Genomic DNA, 24,524 nt, shown 5'->3' with positions numbered 1-24,524 from the left:
ATATATGTGTTTTACATATCATGTGAAATAATTAGGGGAAGGTAGAAAAATGTTAGAGTGACCTTAGCATCTTGAATCCTATGAACTTACAATAGCATATAGTACCACAGTAACATATATTGACACATTTGATTTGTGAAATACAAAGATCTGAGCCCTTGCATGAAGATATTTTGAACATCTGATGCAGAGAAATGAAGATCTCTTATTTGATTTCCTGGGTCAGATGAAAAGTAAACATTTATAGAGGATAGATCAATAAAAGAATTTTGTAAGAAAATTTCTGAACTTGCTGATTAGAGGCAGTATCTCTCTTCAACCTTATAAAGATTCTGCCACATTAATGCTTTCTCTTATGATGTATCTTGTGGTTTCTCCAAATTCAAGATAATTTCTATCTGTGCCCCTTTTAAATGTGTATAATTAAAAAAAAAATTTTGCTAATACATTTCATTTGTTTCACAGGTGATGATTTATCCTTACTTTTAGTTATATCCACTATATGCATTTTTTTTTTCTGTCAAGCTGCTCTTTATTTCAGGGAGAGGGCAGGGCAGGGGGCTCAGTCTTTCTTGGCAGCGACTTTTCTCATGGTGCCCAGAACGTTTCTCAGCTCCTCCTGCCTCCTCTTGGCGCGGATGTGTCCCCATCCTTTTCTTGATGAATTTGAGGGCCCGTTTGTCCTTGGAGACCTTCAGTAACTCCATGGCGTGCCGCTCCTATGGGGCGAACCCACACACCTCTCGGATCATGTCCCGCATAAACTTGTTGTGTTTGGTCAGGCTCTCGTGGTGGCGGCTGTACCTGGGCTGGCTCACGTTCTTGGTTACTTTGTGGCCCTTGTTGAGGCCCATGGTCATAGGGGTTGCCCAGAGCCAGGGTTGCTGCTTTTCGATGGTGGCCGTAGCAGAAGCACTATATGCATTTTTTGCCTGAAGTGCCCAATAGTCCATCAGTTCGCACAACTATTAACTATTTTTTGTAATGATTTTCACCAACCCTGCCACAGTTAGGCGTAAAGGATACATTGCATTCTCATAAGAACAATAAGCCATCTGAAAGAAATCCTTGACACTTTTTTGCCTTTTCAAGTAATGTTGTCAGTCAAGAGCTGCTTTAGTTCTTGACCATGACTTTGACTCTTTTCCCTCCATGGGATTCAGTCAGTTTCCAGGTTCAGTCAGTTTCAGGGTTCAGGTTGTTTCTAAAAGTATGTGAGGCTGAATAAGAATAAACATGCTCCATGTTCCCTTGTGAGAGAACTGAGAGGTTATCACATTGCAGTTTTTCCTCAGGTAGTGGTGCTGAAAGTATAGTTACCCAGTATTTTTAAAATAATGCTCTATGAAGAAACTAAAAATCTTGAAAAAAGAGTGGAAGAATTGACAGCTAGACTCATTAATGCAGAGAAGATCATAAACGAAATGACAGAGATGAAAACCATGACACGAGAAATACGTGACAAATGCACAAGCTTCAGTAACCGACTCGATCAACTGGAAGAAAGAGTATCAGCGATTGAAGATCAAATGAATGAAATGAAGCGAGAAGAGAAACCAAAAGAAAAAAGAAGAAAAAGAAATGAGCAAAGCCTGCAAGAAGTATGGGATTACGTAAAAAGACCAAATCTACGTCTGATTGGGGTGCCTGAAAGTGAGGGGGAAAATGGAACCAAGTTGGAAAACACTCTTCAGGATATCATCCAGGAGAACTTCCCCAACCTAGTAGGGCAGGCCAACATTCAAATTCAGGAAATACAGAGAACGCCACAAAGATACTCCTCCAGAAGAGCAACTCCAAGACACATAATTGCCAGATTCACCAAAGTTGAAATGAAGGAAAAAATCTTAAGGGCAGCCAGAGAGAAAGGTCGGGTCACCCACAAAGGGAAGCCCATCAGACTAACAGCAGATCTCTCGGCAGAAACTCTACAAGCCAGAAGAGAGTGGGGGCCAATATTCAACGTTCTTAAAGAAAAGAATTTTAAACCCAGAATTTCATATCCAGCCAAACTAAGTTTCATAAGTGAAGGAGAAATAAAATCCTTTACAGATAAGCAAATGCTTAGAGATTTTGTCACCACCAGGCCTGCCTTACAAGAGACCCTGAAGGAAGCCCTAAACATGGAAAGGAACAACCGGTACCAGCCATCGCAAAAACTTGGCAAAATGTAAAGACCATCGAGGCTAGGAAGAAACTGCATCAACTAACGAGCAAAATAACCAGTTAATATCATAATGGCAGGATCAAGTTCACACATAACAATATTAACCTTAAATGTTAATGGACTAAATGCTCCAATTAAAAGACACAGACTGGCAAACTGGATAAAGAGTCAAGACCCATCAGTCTGCTGTATTCAGGAGACCCATCTCACATGCAGAGACATACATAGGCTCAAAATAAAGGGATGGAGGAAGATCTACCAAGCAAATGGAGAACAAAAAAAAGCAGGGGTTGCAATCCTAGTCTCTGATAAAACAGACTTTAAACCATCAAAGATCAAAAGAGACAAAGAAGGCCATTACATAATGGTAAAGGGATCAATTCAACAGGAAGAGCTAACTCTCCTAAATATATATGCACCCAATACAGGAGCACCCAGATTCATAAAGCAAGTCCTTAGAGACTTACAAAGAGACTTAGACTCCCATACAATAATAATGGGGGACTTCAACACTCCGCTGTCAACATTAGACAGATCAACGAGACAGAAAGTTAACAAGGATATCCAGGAATTGAACTCATCTCTGCACCAAGCGGACCTAATAGACATCTATAGAACTCTCCACCCCAAATCAACAGAATATACATTCTTCTCAGCACCACATCGCACTTATTCCAAAATTGACCACATAATTGGAAGTAAAGTACTCCTCAGCAAATGTAAAAGAACAGAAATTATAACAAACTGTCTCTCAGACCACAGTGCAATCAAACTAGAACTCAGGACTAAGAAACTCAATCAAAACCGCTCAACTACATGGAAACTGAACAACCTGCTCCTGAATGACTACTGGGTACATAACGAAATGAAAGCGGAAATAAAGATGTTCTTTGAAACCAATGAGAACAAAGATACAACATACCAGAATCTCTGGGACACATTTAAAGCAGTGTGTAGAGGGAAATTTATAGCACTAAATGCCCACAAGAGAAAGCAGGAAAGATCTAAAATTGACACTCTAACATCACAATTAAAAGAACTAGAGAGGCAAGAGCAATCACATTCAAAAGCTAGCAGAAGGCAAGAAATAACTAAGATCAGAGCAGACCTGAAGGAGATAGAGACACAAAAAACCCTCCAAAAAATCAATGAATCCAGGAGTTGGTTTTTTGAAAAGATCAACAAAATTGACAGACCGCTAGCAAGGCTAATAAAGAAAAAAAGAGAGAGGAATCAAATAGATGCAATAAAAAATGATAAAGGGGATATCACCACTGACCCCACAGAAATACAAACTACCATCAGAGAATACTATAAACGCCTCTACGCAAATCAACTAGAAAATCTAGAAGAAATGGATAATTTCCTGGACACTTACACTCTCCCAAGGCTAAACCAGGAAGAAGTTGAATCCCTGAATAGACCAATAGCAGGCTCTGAAATTGAGGCAACAATTAATAGCCTACCCACCAAAAAAAGTCCAGGACCAGATGGATTCACAGCTGAATTCTACCAGAGGTACAAGGAGGAGCTGGTACCATTCCTTCTGAAACTATTCCAATCAATAGAAAAAGAGGGAATCCTCCCTAACTCATTTTATGAAGCCAACATCATCCTGATACCAAAGCCTGGCAGAGACACAACAAAAAAAGAGAATTTTAGACCAATATCCCTGATGAACATTGATGCAAAAATCCTCAATAAAATACTGGCAAACCGGATTCAGCAGCACATCAAAAAGCTTATCCACCATGATCAAGTGGGCTTCATCCCTGGGATGCAAGGCTGGTTCAACATTCGCAAATCAATAAACGTAATCCAGCATATAAACAGAACCAAAGACAAGAACCACATGATTGTCTCAATAGATGCAGAAAAGGCTTTTGACAAAATTCAACAGCCCTTCATGCTAAAAACGCTCAATAAATTCGGTATTGATGGAACGTACCTCAAAATAATAAGAGCTATTTATGACAAACCCACAGCTAATATCATACTGAATGGGCAAAAACTGGAAAAATTCCCTTTGAAAACTGGCACAAGACAGGGATGCCCTCTCTCACCACTCCTATTCAACATAGTGTTGGAAGTTCTGGCTAGGGCAATCAGGCAAGAGAAAGAAATCAAGGGTATCCAGTTAGGAAAAGAAGAAGTCAAATTGTCCCTGTTTGCAGATGACATGATTGTATATTTAGAAAACCCCATCGTCTCAGCCCAAAATCTCCTTAAGCTGATAAGCAACTTCAGCAAAGTCTCAGGATACAAAATTAATGTGCAAAAATCACAAGCATTCTTATACACCAGCAACAGACAAGCAGAGAGCCAAATCAGGAATGAACTTCCATTCACAATTGCTTCAAAGAGAATAAAATACCTAGGAATCCAGCTTACAAGGGATGTAAAGGACCTCTTCAAGGAGAACTACAAACCACTGCTCAGTGAAATCAAAGAGGACACAAACAAATGGAAGAACATACCATGCTCATGGATAGGAAGAATCAATATCGTGAAAATGGCCATACTCCCCAAGGTTATTTATAGATTCAATGCCATCCCCATCAAGCTACCAATGACTTTCTTCACAGAATTGGAAAAAACTGCTTTAAAGTTCATATGGAACCAAAAAAGAGCCCGCATTGCCAAGACAATCCTAAGTCAAAAGGACAAAGCTGGAGGCGTCACGCTACCTGACTTCAAACTATACTACAAGGCTACAGTAACCAAAACAGCATGGTACTGGTACCAAAACAGAGATATAGACCAATGGAACAGAACAGAGTCCTCAGAAATAATACCGCACATCTACAGCCATCTGATCTTTGACAAACCTGAGAGAAACAAGAAATGGGGAAAGGATTCCCTATTTAATAAATGGTGCTGGGAAAATTGGCTAGCCATAAGTAGAAAGCTGAAACTGGATCCTTTCCTTACCCCTTATACGAAGATTAATTCAAGATGGATTAGAGACTTAAATGTTAGACCTAATACCATAAAAACCCTAGAAGAAAATCTAGGTAGTACCATTCAGGACATAGGCATGGGCAAGGACTTCATGTCTAAAACACCAAAAGCAACGGCAGCAAAAGCCATAATTGACAAATGGGATCTAATTAAACTAAAGAGCTTTTGCACAGCAAAAGAAACTACCATCAGAGTGAACAGGCAACCTACAGAATGGGAGAAAATTTTTGCAACCTACTCATCTGACAAAGGGCTAATATCCAGAATCTACAAAGAACTCAAACAAATATACAAGAAAAAAACAAACAACCCCATCAAAAAGTGGGGAAAGGATATGAACAGACATTTCTCAAAAGAAGATATTCATACAGCCAACAGACACATGAAAAAATGCTCATCATCACTGGCCATCAGAGAAATGCAAATCAAAACCACAATGAGATACCATCTCACACCAGTTAGAATGGCAATCATTAAGAAGTCAGGAAACAACAGGTGTTGGAGAGGATGTGGAGAAATAGGAACACTTTTACACTGTTGGTGGGATTGTAAACTAGTTCAACCATTATGGAAAACAGTATGGCAATTCCTCAAGGATCTAGAACTAGATGTACCATATGACCCAGCCATCCCACTACTGGGTATATACCCAAAGGATTATAAATTAGTCTACTACAAAGACACATGTACACGTATGTTTATTGCGGCACTATTCACAATAGCAAAGACTTGGAATCAACCCAAATGTCCATCTGTGACAGACTGGATTAAGAAAATGTGGCACATATACACCATGGAATACTATGCAGCCATAAAAAAGGATGAGTTTGCGTCCTTTGTAGGGACATGGATGCAGCTGGAAACCATCATTCTTAGCAAACTATCACAAGAAGAGAAAACCAAACACCGCATGTTCTCACTCATAGGTGGGAACTGAACAATGAGATCACTTGGACTCGGGAAGGGGAACATCACACACTGGGGTCTATCATGGGGAGGGGGGAGGGGGGAGGAGGGAGGGATTGCATTGGGGAGTTATACATGATATAAATGATGAATTGATGGGTGCTGACGAGTTGATGGGTGCAGCACACCAACATGGCATAAGTATACATATGTAACAAACCTGCACGTTATGCACATGTACCCTAGAACTTAAAGTATAATAAAAAAAAAAAAAAAAAAAAAAAAAAAAAAAATAATGCTCTATGTTTAGTGTTCCAGTGCCCTTATATTGTATACTTATCTTCATTATTATATTCTATACTTCCTTCCTTCTGATTGATCAGTAAATGTTAAAGTCTGTTCCTTTATCTAGAAGTACATCTTATTTGCAATGGACTCCAAGCATTTATTTCTTTTGAGATTTTGGTTTTGAGTGTGAACTTGCCCTCAGGAAATCATGTGTCAGGAACAGTTTTCTCAAAATGAGAAGAACATTACATGGAAATCTGACAAGGCTTAGTTCCTTTAACAGTGTATTCTAAACTTGTAGCAACATGCCAAACTGCAGATCAGAGAACTTGTAGCAGAAGAGCTGTGTTTGGTAAGTCATATCCTGTGCTCACCCTTGACTTCTCCTGTCTCTCTATTCACCACTTGTTCCTGCTTTGTCTTTATGCTTCATTCTCCTTTTCAAAATACTTGTCTTCTTTACATTATTCGTATTAAGTAGTGTATGTTCTTTGGTATTACTGTCTGGTCTCTCAGTCAGCACCGTAAGCTTAGAATAGTAACAACAATAATAGTAATAACATTAATAATACTATCCAACATGTTGCAGTGTCAGGTATTCTTCTCAGTTATCCACCAGCATTAGCTCATTGAATATTCACAATCTAATAGTTATATACTTGTGAGGTATAAGACAATATAATCTTCATTTTACAGATGAAGGTGTGGGGCTCAGAAACGTTAAATAATTTGCCCAGTGTTACCTAGTTACTGTGTGACAGAACTAAGACTTGAACTAAGGCAGTTTAGCTTCAAAGCTCTCCAGAACTCTATTGCCCAGGACTATTGAACAACTTCTCCTCTCATGTGGTTTCACTCATGGCCTAAAACACAGTATGTAATTTAAGCATAAAGAGGTTTGTGATGCAGTTCCACACCTGTATGTTAAATTTTTGGAAGCTAGCATAATCGAAATCAGTAAACTTCTGAATTACAGAATGCATTTTAAATAAATCACTTTTCTTTCAAATAGAGACACGTGGACTAAGGTATGAAAATATTAGTAAGAACTCATGAACCATACATACAGAATTAGAAAGAATGACTTGTATTTAGTGTTTCAGTCAACTGAAAGGGATTGTTTCATATACTTTAAAATTTTAGTAGGCTAACATGCATTCTGAAACTTTATTTTCAGTATAGGTTTAATTGTCTTACATAATTATAGCAAAAATATGCTAAAACTGAATGTTGCAATCTTAAAAATAATACTGCTCAAGGTAAATAACTATACAATATATCATTCAAGATGCTTTTGTGAGTAAAAAGGATTCTGTTAGTATTTACCCCAAACAATAGGTATGTATTGGGACTATCTTGGGTGAAGATGTATGGACACTCTACTTGAAGCAGAAGCTGTTAGTTGTCATTCCAACATCCTTTCTTCTCTTTTTTCTTTGATAACAGAACCCTGATATTATTAAGACATACTTTATTACTATACATAGCATATACTTCATGGGAAACTGACCCCATATCTAGTTCCAAGAGGTGGATCCTGACTAGGTAAAACCAATTATGATGATCCTGTTCTTTTCCCAGTATAGCTTATTTATAGTTTATTATTAATTTAATAAATATTAAATAATGTGAAGTAACTTCTCTAAAGTTATATAAATAAATTTAGTGTTTAATTTATTAAACATGAAGCCCTTTCTACCTCTTGATCAACTGAGAAAGTAACTTTCTATTTAATATATTTTGATTTAGAATTTTTGTCACTTAAAGTTATAAATATTCTAACTAATATACTCATTTTAATCACTATTTGAGGAGTCAGACTCTCACCAGACTTTCACATTACAGGGATTTCTATTTGCATAATGCAGAGTGGGTTTAGGGAAGAGGACTGAGGAGCTTAATAGGGAAAACAGGATGGAAGTTTATCTCCCAAGAGTTCAGAAAGGTTATTAAAATGAATCGAAAAGTGGTTTCTTTGTCTTTTGTCTTCTGAAAATGATTTAAGGAAATCAAAGGATTACACAGTACTCATTTACACTTTCAGGTTGACATAGATATTCCTTGCAATTTCTGTGACATTTTCTTACAGGAAGGCTTATTCCAATTCTTCCAGCAACTACCCTAACACACACTCACACACTCACACATACACACACACAACTTCACTTTTGGTGGGATTTTTGAGAGGAAATGGAAAAGAGATTTAAGCTACTAGCTTTTTCTTATCTGAAGATAGCTGCTTCTCTGGTTCTTATTGTTATACTTTAGGCAATTAGATATATAGATTATATATTTCTTTACATCACAGATGACGATTCAATCTATATAACATAAGAAAGGGAACTGGTTAAGTTAGAGTATACAAAACAATATAATAACAAATAATATTTAGATAAATGAATAATGCAGATGTGAAGCACTATTTAAATAACATTTTCCTTAAAATATGTATTTATTTATTAGAAAATTATATGCAAAAATATCGGTGATTATTTCTGGGAGACAGAGGTATATAAAATATTTTCATTTTCCTATTTATATATTTAATTATTTTCTATATTATTTCAACTTTGTTCATCAAACACATATTTTTCCTGAAACAAGAACAAATATTAAAATAAAATAGGAAAAAGTTCTTATTCTCAACTGGCTGCAATTCTCTGAGTAGTACACTACTATAGGTATAATTAACCAGATGCCTCATTGCTCAAGCATTCTTAGTAATAAAGATTTAATATATCTTTTCTTGTGTTTCTGCTTAGAATTTTAATACCTATAAAGACAATGTTGTTGTGAATCACAACATCATTAGAAACTGGAATTTTTATTTGGAGAGTTTTTTTTTCTTGATATCTGTACACTTTTCAAAACATGTAAATGTTAGCTGCTAAATGGCTTATCTTTAAAAACTGTCTTTCATAAAATCTGAAAAGCACTCCTTTTCATTGTGAGAGATAATTTAGAATTAATCCTAAGACAGAACTGACTAGGCTACGTGATTCTTAGCCCCATGAGAATGAGATACAAATCCCCTTTTGCACAACCATGTTTTAATCCTCCCTTTACTAATATGAAATGCAAACTTTTAGATATATATTTGAGATATATTATTTTAAAAAGCAATATAATGTAAATGATTGATATGCTCAAATTAGAATTAATATTCCCTATCTTAACGAAATAGTCATGTAAATGCCCTAATTGCAGAATAGCCATAATTTTGACAGCTAAAAAGAGTGATACATAGACCATCATTAGTGCTGTTTTTCAAAATGCTGAAAACCAGACAAGTTAGAAACAAAACAAATGTTACTTTGATATAAGCATCATTGAACTTCTGGAAAATTCATTCTATATTAAGAATATAAAAATACCTTTATTTCATACATAAAATAAGGTTAGGTCTAGTCATAAGTTTTTTAGTTTCACAAAATTTGGAGAAAGTCTTGAAAGATGTAATAGCATTCCTCATTATTGTGGATGACTACCAAACATAACTCCTGCCCACACATGTTAACCGTGTCTCAAATTGTTGCTACATTCAAAAATTCTTCCCATAATTTTCAAAACTCCTGTTAAATAGTGCTATGCCCCTCACTGAGGAGCTTTGGTTTTGGTACCAGGAGACCTAAGTGCTTCATGTCTGCTACCATCTGTGAAGTTGGACAAATGTGTTTATCTTTCTGAAGTTCAGGTCTGTGATTTATTTATGGAAAATGATATAAATGAAAAGGACATTTTGCACTGGGTGTCCATCATCTCTTTTAAAAGTATAACATTTTGTAATTCTGTAAAATAAAGTCCCTATCTTATTAGCATAACTTGGAGGAATCCTCTAAGAATGTTTGTTTAGAAAGATTAACTTTCTAAAATGATTCCCTTGCATCTCAAGACCTGGTCAACATCTTAAACAATGAGTATGTCCCCTGACTTCCAGTACTTGGGATTTGTGTAAATTCTCTGTGGCTTTCTGCCATACTTTTTAGGCAGCACATTGAATGTAATTAAAATGGTAGAAGTATCACCCATCACTATATGACAACATTTGACAAGTTCATCATTAGTGATTTGTATAAAAAGCAGAAGTGATTAATGATAAAAAGCAGAAGTAAATCTCTGAGGCTGTTGATTAGTAGAAGTCAACCCATAATTTACTCTTATTGAATTTTAACTTTTAGATCGTAATTATCATGATTACTTAACAATATTTATTGACTGCTGTCTTACATGTAATTCCATATTTTGATCTTTGTTAACTAATTCAAATTTTTGTAGGAATCCCCATGTTACAACAGGAGTTGGTAGAGCATGCATTCGCCCATGTGCAAATATGATTCATTCAGAGAAATCACCGTATACACCTGTATAGTCACAACATATGAACTTTTGATGGTAAAACCATTGGGTTTTAGAAATTTATATATATGTACAAATACCCATTTATTAATGCAAACCTATGTGGAAGTTCCTACTTGCTTCATACTTCTCAGTTTAAAAGCACTTTAAATATATTAAATCATATAATACTCAACAACTTCAAGAGGAGTTCATACTGTCATTTATTCTATTTTAAAATAAACATAATTTGAAGTTAGTGAGAATAGAGACAGTATTTAAACTTAAGCAGTTTGGTTTCAGAATCTGTAATTTTAACCTATGAATTATTGTGATGGACACATCGAAAGATAACTCTATAATGAGCCAAAGTTTTGTATAATTCCCTTTCACTGAGTGAGGGTGGAACCTACGACTTGTTTCTAGCTAACGAATATGGCACAGATGATAGAATAGTCATTCCATAAATATATGAGGCTCCATTGCAGCATACTGGAGCAAGTGATTATTCTGCTGGATTTGAAGAAGAAAGCTGCCATGTTTTTGAGAAGACTGGGAAATGGCCACATGGTAAGGAACTGTCAACAGCCTCTAAAGAGTTGAAAGGAGCCCCAGCTTAGAGCCAAAAAGAAAATGGAGATCTTGATCCTACAAATCTAGGAATGAATTCTGCTGATGATCAAGTGAGCTTAGAAGAGGATCCTGAGCTCAAGAAAAAGAACACAGCCTGGTTTATACCTTAACTGCAATCTTGTGAGAGCCTGAGCAGATGACTCAGCTAAGCTATGCCCAGATACCTGAGTAAATTAGAAATTGCAGGGTAATAAATGCATGTTCCATTATGCATCAAGTTAGTCATAATTTGTTACATAGCAATAGGTAGCTAATACAATTTTGAATAGTTGAAATAAAACCCCATATCACTTTTTTTAAATAAGTAATTGTCACAGATAACGTGGAAGTTGAAATGATTTTTTTTAATTAATTAATTTATTATTATTATTATACTTCAAGTTCTAGGGTACATGTGCATAACGTGCAGGTTTGTTAAATATGTATACTTGTGCCATGTTGGTGTGCTCCACCCATCAACTCGTCAGCACCCATCAACTCGTCATTTACATCAGGTATAACTCCCAATACAATCCCTCCGCCTTCCCCCCTCCCCATGATAGGCCCCGGTGTATGATGTTCCCCTTCCCGAATCCAAGTGATCTCATTGTTCAGTTCCCACCTATGAGTGAGAACATGCGGTGTTTGGTTTTCTGTTCTTGTGATAGTTTGCTAAGAATGATGGTTTCCAGCTGCATCCATGTCCCTACAAAGGACACAAACTCATCCTTTTTTATGGCTGCATAGTATTCCATGGTGTATATGTGCCACATTTTCTTAATCCAGTCTGTCACTGATGGACATTTGGGTTGATTCCAAGTCTTTTCTATTGTGAATAGTGCCGCAATAAACATACTTGTGCATGTGTCTTTATAGTAGCATGATTTATAATCCTTTGGGTATATACCCAGTAATGGGATGGCTGGGTCATATGGTACTTCTAGTTCTAGATCCTTGAGGAATTGCCATACTGTTTTCCATAATGGTTGAACTAGTTTACAATCCCACCAACAGTGTAAAAGTGTTCCTATTTCTCCACATCCTCTCCAGCACCTGTTGTTTCCTGACTTTTTAATGATTGCCATTCTAACTGGTGTGAGATGGTATCTCATTGTGGTTTTGATTTGCATTTCTCTGATGGCGAGTGATGATGAGCATTTTTTCATGTGTCTGTTGGCTGTATGAATGTCTTCTTTTGAGAAATGTCTGTTCATATCATTTACCCACTTGTTGATGGGGTTGTTTTTTTTTTTTTTTTTTTTGTAAATTTGTTTGAGTTCTTTGTAGGTTCTGGATATTAGCCCTAGCCCTTTGTCAGATGAGTAGATTGCAAAAATTTTCTCCCATTCTGTAGGTTGCCTGTTCACTCTGATGGTAGTTTCTTTTGCTGTGCAGAAGCTCTTTAGTTTAATTAGATCCCATTTGTTAATTTTGGCTTTTGCTGCCATTGCTTTTGGTGTTTTAGACATGAAGTCCTTGCCCATGCCTATGTCCTGAATGGTACTACCTAGGTTTTCTTCTAGGGTTTTTATGGTATTAGGTCTAACATTTAAGTCTCTAATCCATCTTGAATTACTTTTCGTATAAGGAGTAAGGAAAGGATCCAGTTTCAGCTTTCTACTTATGGCTAGCCAATTTTCACAGCACCATTTATTAAATAGGGAATCCTTTCCCCATTTCTTGTTTCTCTCAGGTTTGTCAAAGATCAGATGGCTGTAGATGTGTGGCATTATTTCTGAGGACTCTGTTCTGTTCCATTGGTCTATAGCTCTGTTTTGGTACCAGTACCATGCTGTTTTGGTTACTGTAGCCTTGTAGTATAGTTTGAAGTCAGGTAGCATGATGCCTCCAGCTTTGTTCTTTTGACTTAGGATTGTCTTGGCAATGCGGGCTCTTTTTTGGTTCCATATGAACTTTAAAGCAATTTTTTCCAATTCTGTGAAGAAACTCATTGGTAGCTTAATGGGGATGGCATTGAATCTATAAATAACCTTGGGCAATATGGCCATTTTCACGATATTGATTCTTCCTATCCATGAGCATGGTATGTTCTTCCATTTGTTTGTGTCCTCTTTGATTTCACTGAGCAGTGGTTTGTAGTTCTCCTTGAAGAGGTCCTTTACATCCCTTGTAAGTTGGATTCCTAGGTATTTTATTCTCTTTGAGGCAATTGTGAATGGAAGTTCATTCCTGATTTGGCTCTCTGTTTGTCTGTTACTGGTGTATAAGAATGCTTGTGATTTTTGCACATTAATTTTGTATCCTGAGACTTTGCTGAAGTTGCTTATCAGCTTAAGGAGATTTTGGGCTGAGACAATGGGGTTTTCTAAATATACAATCATGTCATCTGCAAACGGACAATTTGACTTCTTCTTTTCCTAACTGAATACCCTTGATTTCTTTCTCTTGCCTGATTGCCCTAGCCAGAACTTCCAACACTATGTTAAATAGGAGTGGGGAGAGAGGGCTTCCCTGTCTTGTGCCAGTTTTCAAAGGGAATTTTTCCAGTTTTTGCCCATTCAGTATGATATTGGCTGTGGGTTTGTCATAAATAGCTCTTATTATTTTGAGATACGTTCCATCAATACCAAATTTATTGAGCATTTTTAGCATGAAGGGCTGTTGAATTTTGTCAAAGGCCTTTTCTGCATCTATTGAGATAATCATGTGGTTTTTGTCTTTGGTTCTGTTTATATGCTGGATTACGTTTATTGATTTGTGAATGTTGAACCAGCCTTGCATCCCAGGGATGAAACCCACTTGATCATGGTGGATAAGCTTTTTGATGTGCTGCTGAATCCGGTTTGCCAGTATTTTATTGAGGATTTTTGCATCGATGTTTATCAGGGATATTGGTCTAAAATTCTCTTTTTTTTTATTGTGTCTCTGCCAGGCTTTGGTATCAGGATGATGTTGGCCTCATAAAATGAGTTAGGGAGGATTCTCTCTTTTTCTATTGATTGGAATAGTTTCAGAAGGAATGGTACCAGCTCCTCCTTGTACCTCTGATAGAATTCAGCTGTGAATCCATCTGGTCCTGGACTTTTTTTGGTTGGTACGCTATTAATTATTGCCTCAATTTGAGAGCCTGCTTTTGGTCTATTCAGGGATTCAACTTCTTCCTGGTTTAGTCTTGGAAGAGTGTAAGTGTCCAGGAAATTATCCATTTCTTCTAGATTTTCTAGTTGATTTGCGTAGAGGTGTTTATAGTATTCTCTGATGGTAGTTTGTATTTCTGTGGGGTCGGTGGTGATATCCCCTTTATCATTTTTTATTGCGTCTATTTGATTCCTCTCTCTTTTCTTCTTTATTAGTCTTGCTAGTGGTCTGTCCATTTTGTTGAACTTTTCAAAAAACCAACTCCTGGATTCATTGATTTTTTGGAGGGTTTTTTGTGTCTCTATCTCCTTCAGTTCTGCTCTGATCTTAGTTATTTCTTGCCTTCTGCTAGCTTTTGAATGTGTTTGCTCTTGCTTCTCTAGTTCTTTTAATTATGATGTTAGAGTGTCCATTTTAGATCTTTCCTGCTTTCTCTTGTGGGCATTTAGTGCGATAAATTTCCCTCTACACACTGCTTTAAATGTGTCCCAGAGATTCTGGTATGTTGTATCTTTGTTCTCATTGTTTTCAAAGAACATCTTTATTTCTGCCTTCATTTCGTTATACACCCAGTAGTCATTCAGGAGCAGGTTGTTCAGTTTCCATGTAGTTGAGCCCTTTTGATTGAGTTTCTTAGTCCTGAGTTCTAGTTTGATTGCACTGTGGTCTGAGAGACAGTTTGTTATCATTTCTGTTCTTGTACATTTGCTGAGGAGTGCTTTACTTCCAATTATGTGGTCAATTTTGGAATAAGTGTGATGTGGTGCTGAGAAGAATGTATATTCTGTTGATTTGGGGTGGAGAGTTCTATAGATGTCTATTAGGTCCGCTTGGTGCAGAGCTGAGTTCAATTCCTGGATATCCTTGTTAACTTTCAGTCTTGTTGATCTGTCTAATGTTGACAGTGGGGTGTTGAAGTCTCCCATTATTATTGTATGGGAGTCTAAGTCTCTTTGTAAGTCTCTAAGGACTTGCTTTATGAATCTGGGTGCTCCTGTATTGGGTGCATATATATTTAGGATAGTTAGCTCTTCCTGTTGAATTGATCCCTTTACCATTATGTAATGGCCTTCTTTGTCTCTTTGGATCTTTGATGGTTTAAAGTCTGTTTTATCAGAGACTAGGATTGCAACCCCTCCTTTTTTGTGTTCTCCATTTGCTTGGTAGCTCTTCCTCCATCCCTTTATTTTGAGCCTATGTATGTCTCTGCATGTGAGATGGGTCTCCTGAATACAGCAGACTGATGGGTCTTGACTCTTTATCCAGTTTGCCAGTCTGTGTCTTTTAATTGGAGCATTTAGTCCATTTACATTTAAGATTAATATTGTTATGTGTGAACTTGATCCTGCCATTATGATATTAACTGGTTATTTTGCTTGTTAGTTATGCAGTTTCTTTCTAGCCTCGATGGTCTTTACATTTTGGCATGTTTTTGCAATGGCTGGTACCGGTTGTTCCTTTCCATGTTTAGTGCTTCCTTCAGGGTCTCTTGTAAGGCAGGCCTGGTGGTGACAAAATCCCTAAGCATTTGCTTATCTGTAAAGGATTTTATGTCTCCTTCACTTATGAAACTTAGTTTGGCTGGATATGAAATTCTGGGTTTAAAATTCTTTTCTTTAAAAATGTTGAATATTGGCCCCCACTCTCTTCTGGCTTGTAGAGTTTCTGCCGAGAGATCTGCTGTTAGTCTGATGGGCTTCCCTTTGTGGGTAACCCGACCTTTCTCTCTGGCTGCCCTTAAGATTTTTTCCTTCATTTCAACTTTGGTGAATCTGGCAATTATGTGTCTTGGAGTTGCTCTTCTGGAGGAGTATCTTTGTGGCGTTCTCTGTATTTCCTGAATTTGAATGTTGGCCTGCCCTACTAGGTTGGGGAAGTTCTCCTGGATGATATCCTGAAGAGTGTTTTCCAACTTGGTTCCATTTTCCCTCTCACTTTCAGGTACCCTAATCAGACGTAGATTTGGTCTTTTTACATAATCCCATACTTCTTGCAGGCTTTGTTCATTTCTTTTTCTTCTTTTTTCTTTTGATTTCTCTTCTCGCTTCATTTCATTCATTTGATCCTCAATCGCTGATACTCTTTCTTCCAGTTTATCGAGTCGGTTACTGAAGCTTGTGCATTTGTCACGTATTTCTTGTGTCATGGTTTTTATCTCTGTCATTTCGTTTATGACCTTCTCTGCATTAATTATTCTAGCTATCAATTCTTCCACTCTTTTTTCAAGATTTTTAGTTTCTTTGCGCTGGGTACATAATTCCTCCTTTAGCTCTGAGAAGTTTGATGGACTGAAGCCTTCTTCTCTCATCTCGTCAAAGTCATTCTCTGTCCAGCTTTGATCCGTTGCTGGCGATGAGCTGTGCTCCTTTGCAGGGGGAGATGCGCTCTTATTTTTTGAATTTCCAGCTTTTCTATCCTGCTTTTTCCCCATCTTTGTGGTTTTATCTGCCTCTGGTCTTTGATGATGGTGACGTACTGATGGGGTTTTGGTTTAGGTTTCCTTCCTGTTTGATAGTTTTCCTTCTAACAGTCAGGACCCTCAGCTGTAGGTCTGTTGGAGATTGCTTGAGGTCCACTCCAGACCCTGTTTGCCTGGGTATCAGCAGCAGAGGCTGCAGAAGATAGAATATTGCTGAACAGTGAGTGAACCTGTCTGATTCTTGCTTTGGAAGCTTCCTCTCAGGGGTGTACTCCACCGTGTGAGGTGTGGGGTGTCAGTCTTCCCCTAGTGGGGGATGTCTCCCAGTTAGGCTACTCAGGGGTCAGGGACCCACTTGAGCAGGCAGACTGTCCCTTCTCAGATCTCAACCTCCGTGTTGGGAGATCCACTGCTCTCTTCAAAGCTGTCAGACAGAGTCGTTTGCGTCTGCAGAGGTTTCTGCTGCTTTTTGTTGTTGTTGTTGTTGTTGTTTTTTAGCTGTGCCCTGTCCCCAGAGGTGGAGTCTACAGAGACAGGCAGGCTTCCTTGAGCTGCTGTGAGCTCCACCCAGTTCGAGCTTCCCAGCGGCTTTGTTTACCTACTTAAGCCTCAGCAATGGCGGGCGCCCCTCCCCCAGCCTCGCTGCTGCCTTGTGGTTAGATTGCAGACTGCTGTGCTAGCAATGAGGGAGGCTCCGTGGGCGTGGGACCCTCCCGGCCAGGTGTGGGATATAATCTCCTGGTGTGCCCATTTGCTTAAAGTGCAGTATTGGGGTGGGAGTTACCCGATTTTCCAGGTGTTGTGTGTCTCAGTTTCCCTGGCTAGGAAAAGGGATTCCCTTCCCCTTTGCGCTTCCCAGGTGAGGCGATGCCTCGCCCTGCTTCAGCTCTCGCTGGTGGGGCTGCAGCAGCTGACCAGCACTGATTGTCCGGCACTCCCTAGTGAGATGACCCCAGTACCTCAGTTGAAAATGCGGAAATCACCGGTCTTCTGTGTCGCTCGCGCTGGGAGTTGGAGACTGGAGCTGTTCCTATTCGGCCATCTTGCTCCGCCCCTGAAATGATTTTTGAAGGATAAAATTGAGCTGTTTGGAATTTTGACTATGTGATTGTGAAAAATCCTACACATTCAAAAAGAGATATGATTGAAGGCAATGATATTTGCATCTGGGAAGATTTTAAGACATGTTTGCAAAATAGGAGATATTTATTAAAGAACTTATGATGTTTTGAAGGAAATCTCAACTTATAAAGTGAATTTGAAAGTCACTGAGGGATGTTAGTAGAAGGCTTGTTTGACCAAAGCACTGGAGCAGAGAATGACTGCACACAGAGCATTCATCTTTCATGCCCTCTAGTCATCATTTTCCTTACCTCTTTTCTTTGTAGATCATTTTTAAACCTTTGTTTCCTGTTTAATCTCTTTTATAACCAGAGTTTTATTCCTTCTGCATTTTTAATCTGCTCACCCTTTTCTATTTGTTGTCTGCCTTAGAAATATGAAGTTAGAGGTTTTAAAAAATCTTCTTATTGATAATATACTTTTAATCTCAAATTTTGGGGCAAGTTAACTCATTTCTTTATAGTTTAGTTATTGGTTAGTTGTGAACTTTGTGACTCACTGTGATTAATAATTTGTAAAATAAGTTAATTTTAAACAACGTGTGTAAAAGTAGAACATTGACTGCATAAACTGATACTCTAAGAATGAAACATGAGATGTTTTATTCTGTTATTTATTATTTCACATTTTATGGCTGCAAGCTTTATACCTTTATGAAATCTTTAATAATTTTTAAGTATACTGATGAGAATAAGTATGGCGAATACTTAACAGAAGGAATTCAAATGCAATTATAATTAGATAACATATATAGTACATTGTAGTCTAAGTAATAACAAATAGGTAGGTGGATTTACTTTAAATATTTTAAAGTTCTTACTATAGGATTGTTTGCTTGTGCTATTACAAGTGACCTAGTACTTGTGGCCACAGAAAGAAGCCTTTAGGAAACAAAATAAACACTCTAGCTTCTAAAGGTCTTGAATGAATATGGGTTTCCAAGTTTTGCATCTTAAACTCTAGTGGCTAATCATGTGAAGAATGGTAAATAAGTGTGGGGAGGCTCAATGCTAGACTGCAGAATAAATAAAATTTGTAAATAAAAAAATCATTCATTTTTATCCTTCACTTTTATATTGTTAAAATAGAGGCTGGGCATGGTGACTTATGACCGTAATTCCAACATTTTGGGAGGCTGAGGTGGGCAAATCACTTGAGGCCAGGAGTTCAACACCAGCCTGGCTAACATGACAAAATTGTCTCTGCTAAAAATACAAAAATTAGCCAGAAGTGGTGGTGCATGCCTGTAGTCCCAGCTACTCGGGAGGCTGAGACATGAGAATCACTCGAATCCAGGATGTGGAGGTTGCAGTGAGCCAAGATCGTGCAACTGCACTCCAGCCTAGGTGACAGAGCAGGACTCTGTCTCATTCATATATATATATATATAATGTACATGTGGAAATTTCATAAATTGAAGTTCAGAATACTTCTTTATAATCCATGTTCTTAATGATGCTTTGTCTTTACTGTTAATAGTTAACTGTTTCCCACATGCTCTTCTTTGCACATCCACAAAAATGGTTTGAAATGTTTCTGAAACAACATTAAAGGCATTTAAAAATAGAATAGATCATTTAAGAACAGAAAGCAATTCTGTGTGCTGAAGACATTAACTATACAAATAGTAAGCTAGATATGTATTTTGTCATTAAATATTTTATAAAATTTTTACTATGCTGTCTTATTCTGGATATTTTAAAAAGATTGTCATTTGTATCATTAATATAAGAATGAAAAAATACAATATGCTTGACCTCATTTGACTTTCTGATGTTGAATCATTTAAAAGGTTTGTAAGATGTTTAATTACCAAAAGGTATGATCATTATTCATCTCATCATTTGATATTTAACGTCAACTGAATTGCCTCCCTGGAGTGCACTGTGTTTCACAGATCAATGAATTTACCAAGATCTTGAAGGAGAGCTTTAAACGTTCATTGAAAAGAAGGAAAAATATATCCCTCTTGTAAAATGGCTTACATATTCATTTCATCAGCTTCATAATTATTTTATTTACTTCTGTGAATAAGTCTCCTTATAACAGTATTTTTGAAGTTTTACGTATCCTTTAAGTAAATTGAATTATAGTGTTAATCAGATTTGTTTTACTCAAATGCACTGAAAATTCTGTAACAGAGAAATACAGAGGTAGATTTCTTGAATAAATTCTACTTTTGAGAGCTATCTTAAATGACTCATTTAAAATATGATTCTCAATATTCAGTATAACTTCTGTAAAATGATTCTTATAAAAACATTATTTTATATTCCATCCAGTCCTTACACATTTATGAGGAAATTGTACAGTAAGAAGTTTACAGCTGGAAGAGGAATTGTTCCTTCTTTCCCACTAGCTCCTTGGATGCTCCCTAGTTCTGATGTCATATCATTGAAACGCAGTTAATAAAAACACTTCAAGTTTATTGTGTTTGCTCCGTGCCAGGTCTTCTAATCACTTTACACATCTTAACTCATCTAATATTTCACCAGGCTTATAATGTGGGTATCACTATTCCCATTTTTTGCAATTATATAACTTCCCCAAGGTCACGTAGCTAATAAATAGAAGATCCAGACTTGGGCCCTTGTAAGTGGGTCTTAACCACTTGTACATACTGTCCCTTGGGCACAGGAGGAGAGTCATAAAAAAAGCAGTTGGGCTTTTTCTTTTTTACATTTTAGCCAAACTAATGTTAATCTTAATGAAAAATAATATAAGCCATCACTTTCTGTGCTACCCCTAATCTGAGGTGGTTTGGAGAACAGAAATTATATATATTAAAATTATAGGATGCTCAGTGTATTATTAGGTTAGCCAGAGTACCAGGTGTGGTATTTGATTTTACCCTATTTACATGTAATAAGTCAACCTGTTGCTGTTTTGTGGATTCTGGCAGAAGACATGAAACTCTTAGAGCGAAAAGACTAATTACAACACAGCAAGCCACGTGAACATTTGTTTCCTTTGCTCCCAAATGCTGCAGGGGTGATACAGTATGGCCCAAATGGATCCTGTGCATACACAGGGTGTTCATTACAGCTGAGGAACACTCAGCTAGGAATATCTGCTACTTTTATAGAGAGCAATAAGCAAACCTGCTCTTTGTCCCAGATATAATACTTTATCCCTTAAGGTTATTCACTGCAAACACAACCCTAAGAAATACACCAGGTGAAAACTACATAGAATCTGTATTCTTAGTGCATCTGGCAAAAGATATAGGAGGGCAAGAAGCTCACGGAGAATGTTTTTATCAAGTCTGAACCGTGCACTATGTTAGTTTCTTATGGCTGCTCTAAAAATTACTGCAAACTTAGTGGTTTAAGACAACATAAACTTATTATCTTATAGTTCTGGAAGTCCGAAGTATGACATGGATTTCACTGGTCTAAAGTAAAGGTGTCGGGAGGGACATGTTTTTTGTTGTTGTTGTTGTTGTTGTTTTTTTCTGGAGGTGCAAGGGAAGAATCTGATTTCTAGCCTTTTCCAACTTCTAGAGGTTGCTTACATTTCTTGGCTTGGAGGCTCCTTTCATCTTCAAAGCCAGCCATGACTGGTTGAGTCTCTCAGATCGCATAACTCTGACATTGGCCTCTTCTGCCTACCTGTTCCACAGTTAGGACTCTTGTGATTACAGTGGGCCCACTGGCTAATTCCAGATCATCTCCCTGTTTTAGGATCAGCTGATTAATAATCTTAATTCCATCTGCAGTCTTAATTCCTTTTCACTGTGTAACATAACATTTTCAAAGGTTCTGGGAATTCAGATGTGGACATCTTTGGGAAGCCATTATTCTACCTACCAAATATGCTGTCTTGATTTTTGGTGAATTTTCATGAGTTTGTGATGTTGTTGACCACTGATTAATTTGAGTGACAGAGGTTAGGATTAAATCATTCAATTTGTCTCATAAAGCATTTAACTGAGGCTACTATTAATAGGATTTGAAGCAGCAGGATTAAGGCCACCTGTAAATGTTGACCTCATTTATGCCCCTCAGAGTCCTGACTCAGCCAATTTTGAATAACTAGCCAGGACAGACTAGTAGGTCTTATTTTAGCCAGACAAGATGTAGTCTAAGGCCAGTTAATGACCTGCACAATGGAGTTTAAACAGATACACTGGCCTGTAATCCCAACACTTTGGGAGGCCGAGGCGGGCAAATCACGAGGTCAGGGGATCGAGACCATCCTGGCTAACATGGTGAAACCCCGTCTCTACTAAAAATACAAAAAAATTAGCTGGGCGTGGCGGCGGGCGCCTGTAGTCCCAGCTACTCGGGAGGCTGAGGCAGGAGAATGGCGTGAACCCGGGAGGCGGAGTTGCAGTGAGCCAAGATCGCGCCACTGCACTCCAGCCTGGGCGACAGAGCGAGACTCCGTTTCAAACAAAACAAAACAAAACAAAAAAACCCCAGATACCCTGATATTTAGTGTCATTATCATCATTGCAGGGGGAAACAGGTGGACCAAAAAAGAACCCCCACATAGATGCATTCTGTGGCCCTTTCTCCTTTATATAGAAACATGTAACTCAAAGGGGTACATCAGTTCTCTTCAAGATGCATTACCAAGCTTTATTTGGATCATCTTTATACTTTAGTTTGGTTAAGTGACAGGCAGATTCACTGAATAGCTAGCTGCACTATGATTGCCATGCATTTCATAACCCGAAGCCAACTGGGCATCAGGAGAAATTTGAATTCATTTTAGGCATATTTAAATAAGGTTGGATTAATTTATGTGTTTGAATACATATTGGCAGTCGGGATGGGGAGAGGATGTTTAGGAGTTGCCAAAGATGGCATCAGGCACAACAAAATAGTTTAGGTGTCATGATGTTCACATTACCTTGTCTGTTTTTGTAGCTTGTGGATGGGGATGATAAACTGAGCAACAGGTCACATTACCAGCTGCAGGAGCTGCTTTACTTAAATGAACCATATGATCATTTTGCTGGGCTGTGGCACTAGATCTAGAAGGGAAGGAGCATCAATTGTTCCTCCCATCTCACCTTCCAGGGTCGAAGGTCCTTTCACTTAGTGCCAGGATTATTGCTTTCACTTCATAGCCACAAATTTGGCATGCCACAATCCAGTAGCTATAATTTCATCTTTTTTCCAGACATCTTCTAGTTTCATCTCCATCTTTTATCTTAAAGGGCAAGATGGGAATAGAAGAAGAGCTTTTGTACGAAATAGAAACCTATGATAAGCCCACCTTGGCCCTCATAGGCCACTGTGGGGGACTTAGTGAACAATATACTCAATCAATTGGTCATTATACTAAATGACCTAGGATTATGTTAATCCAACTAGAGTATGCAAGGGACTGAACTACAATTAGTTTGAACTCCCTAGGTCTCCTCATAAGTGAGTTGCCACCTGGAAGGGATACCAACCAGGCTGACTGAGGATTAATGTGGATAAACTAAAGTGCATCATATCTAGAAACGTTCAGAGTAGAATCCTAAATTTTCAAAACAGGTCTATATAACCATCACCCTTTTCATCCTAGTCATTATCCAGGAGATGGTCAAAGGCGATAAACCCTTTTAAGGGACAGCTGTATTTAGTGACCAAATTGTCCTGCTAAGGTGTGTAGACCAAAAAGAGATGAGAGATAAAGGACCAGAAATATTTCTGAATTGCTTTTGAGGATACTGTACCAGTCTTCTGCAATCCAGATGCCTGTGGAAGGTAGAAGCATGGACTGTTCATCAGTTACCTTGGCTTGCGGTCTATTGTAGGGTGATCTTTGCAATAAAGATGTAGAATTGTCCATCTGTAGGTGGTCCATAAAGCTGAAAATATGACATAGTTAAGTTTCAGGGCCACAATATCATGGCCAGAATTTGCTGATTAGATTGAAACGGTGTCACTGTAATCCAAAAAAAAGTCTCAACAGCAGTGAAGCATCAACAGCAGTAGCCCTGAGAGGGAGACAAAAGACTGATATAGTCAATTTGCCAGGGGCAGGTGGAGTCAATGCTGTTGAAAGGTAATTCTCCATGATTTTCTCAAGTTTCTGCATATCTTGTAAGCAGAAATACTACCTAATCCTTTCAGAATGTGTATAGCAAACAGTTTTGGAAGATAGAGATACAGCTGTTATTTGCAGCAGAGAGCAGGTTTATTCCCTTTTTGTTATAATAAAGACAATGTATCCTTCTGAGATAAAGATTAGACAAGTGTATCTCACTTTATAAAATATACTGGTTTCCTAAGGTAAGTGATCCTCTTTGTGTGCAGTGTCACTTGGCCCTCTTCTCGTCACTCTTTGGAAGCTGAAGCTCGGGAAACTGGTTTCTTGTTATCTATAATGTTAGACCCTTTCTCAGTTCTTGACAATCACCATAAGAAGTGTGGCTTCCTGTACCACTATACCAGGGCACCAGTTTATAGCAGGTGCTGTAAGTCTGGCATGCAGTGGTAGCTTCTGTATCAGAAACAGAATTATGAATTGTGTTTCCAGTTTATGATGGTGGGTCCACAGCCACGACTGGTATGATGATGGTACAGGCAGCAATAGTGGTAGTCTGGCTGGGACAGGCTTGATCAGCATCCTGATTCTAATTGATCGCATCAGAGAACAGACTTTTAATGTGGT

General features: G+C 37.9%; 1 pseudogene; it reads right to left on the bottom strand.

Annotated features, from left to right (window-relative positions):
* Window positions 1–562: 562 nt before the first annotated feature.
* LOC104660949 lies at window positions 563–953 on the bottom strand (annotated as a pseudogene).
* Between the last annotated feature and the right edge of the window lie 23,571 nt (window positions 954–24,524).

Source organism: Rhinopithecus roxellana, chromosome 6 (genome assembly GCF_007565055.1).
Source record: "Rhinopithecus roxellana isolate Shanxi Qingling chromosome 6, ASM756505v1, whole genome shotgun sequence".
NCBI classification, from domain to species: domain Eukaryota; kingdom Metazoa; phylum Chordata; class Mammalia; order Primates; family Cercopithecidae; genus Rhinopithecus; species Rhinopithecus roxellana.
Note: the sequence above shows the minus strand (reverse complement) of the source record. Positions and strands in the feature narration are given on the sequence as shown.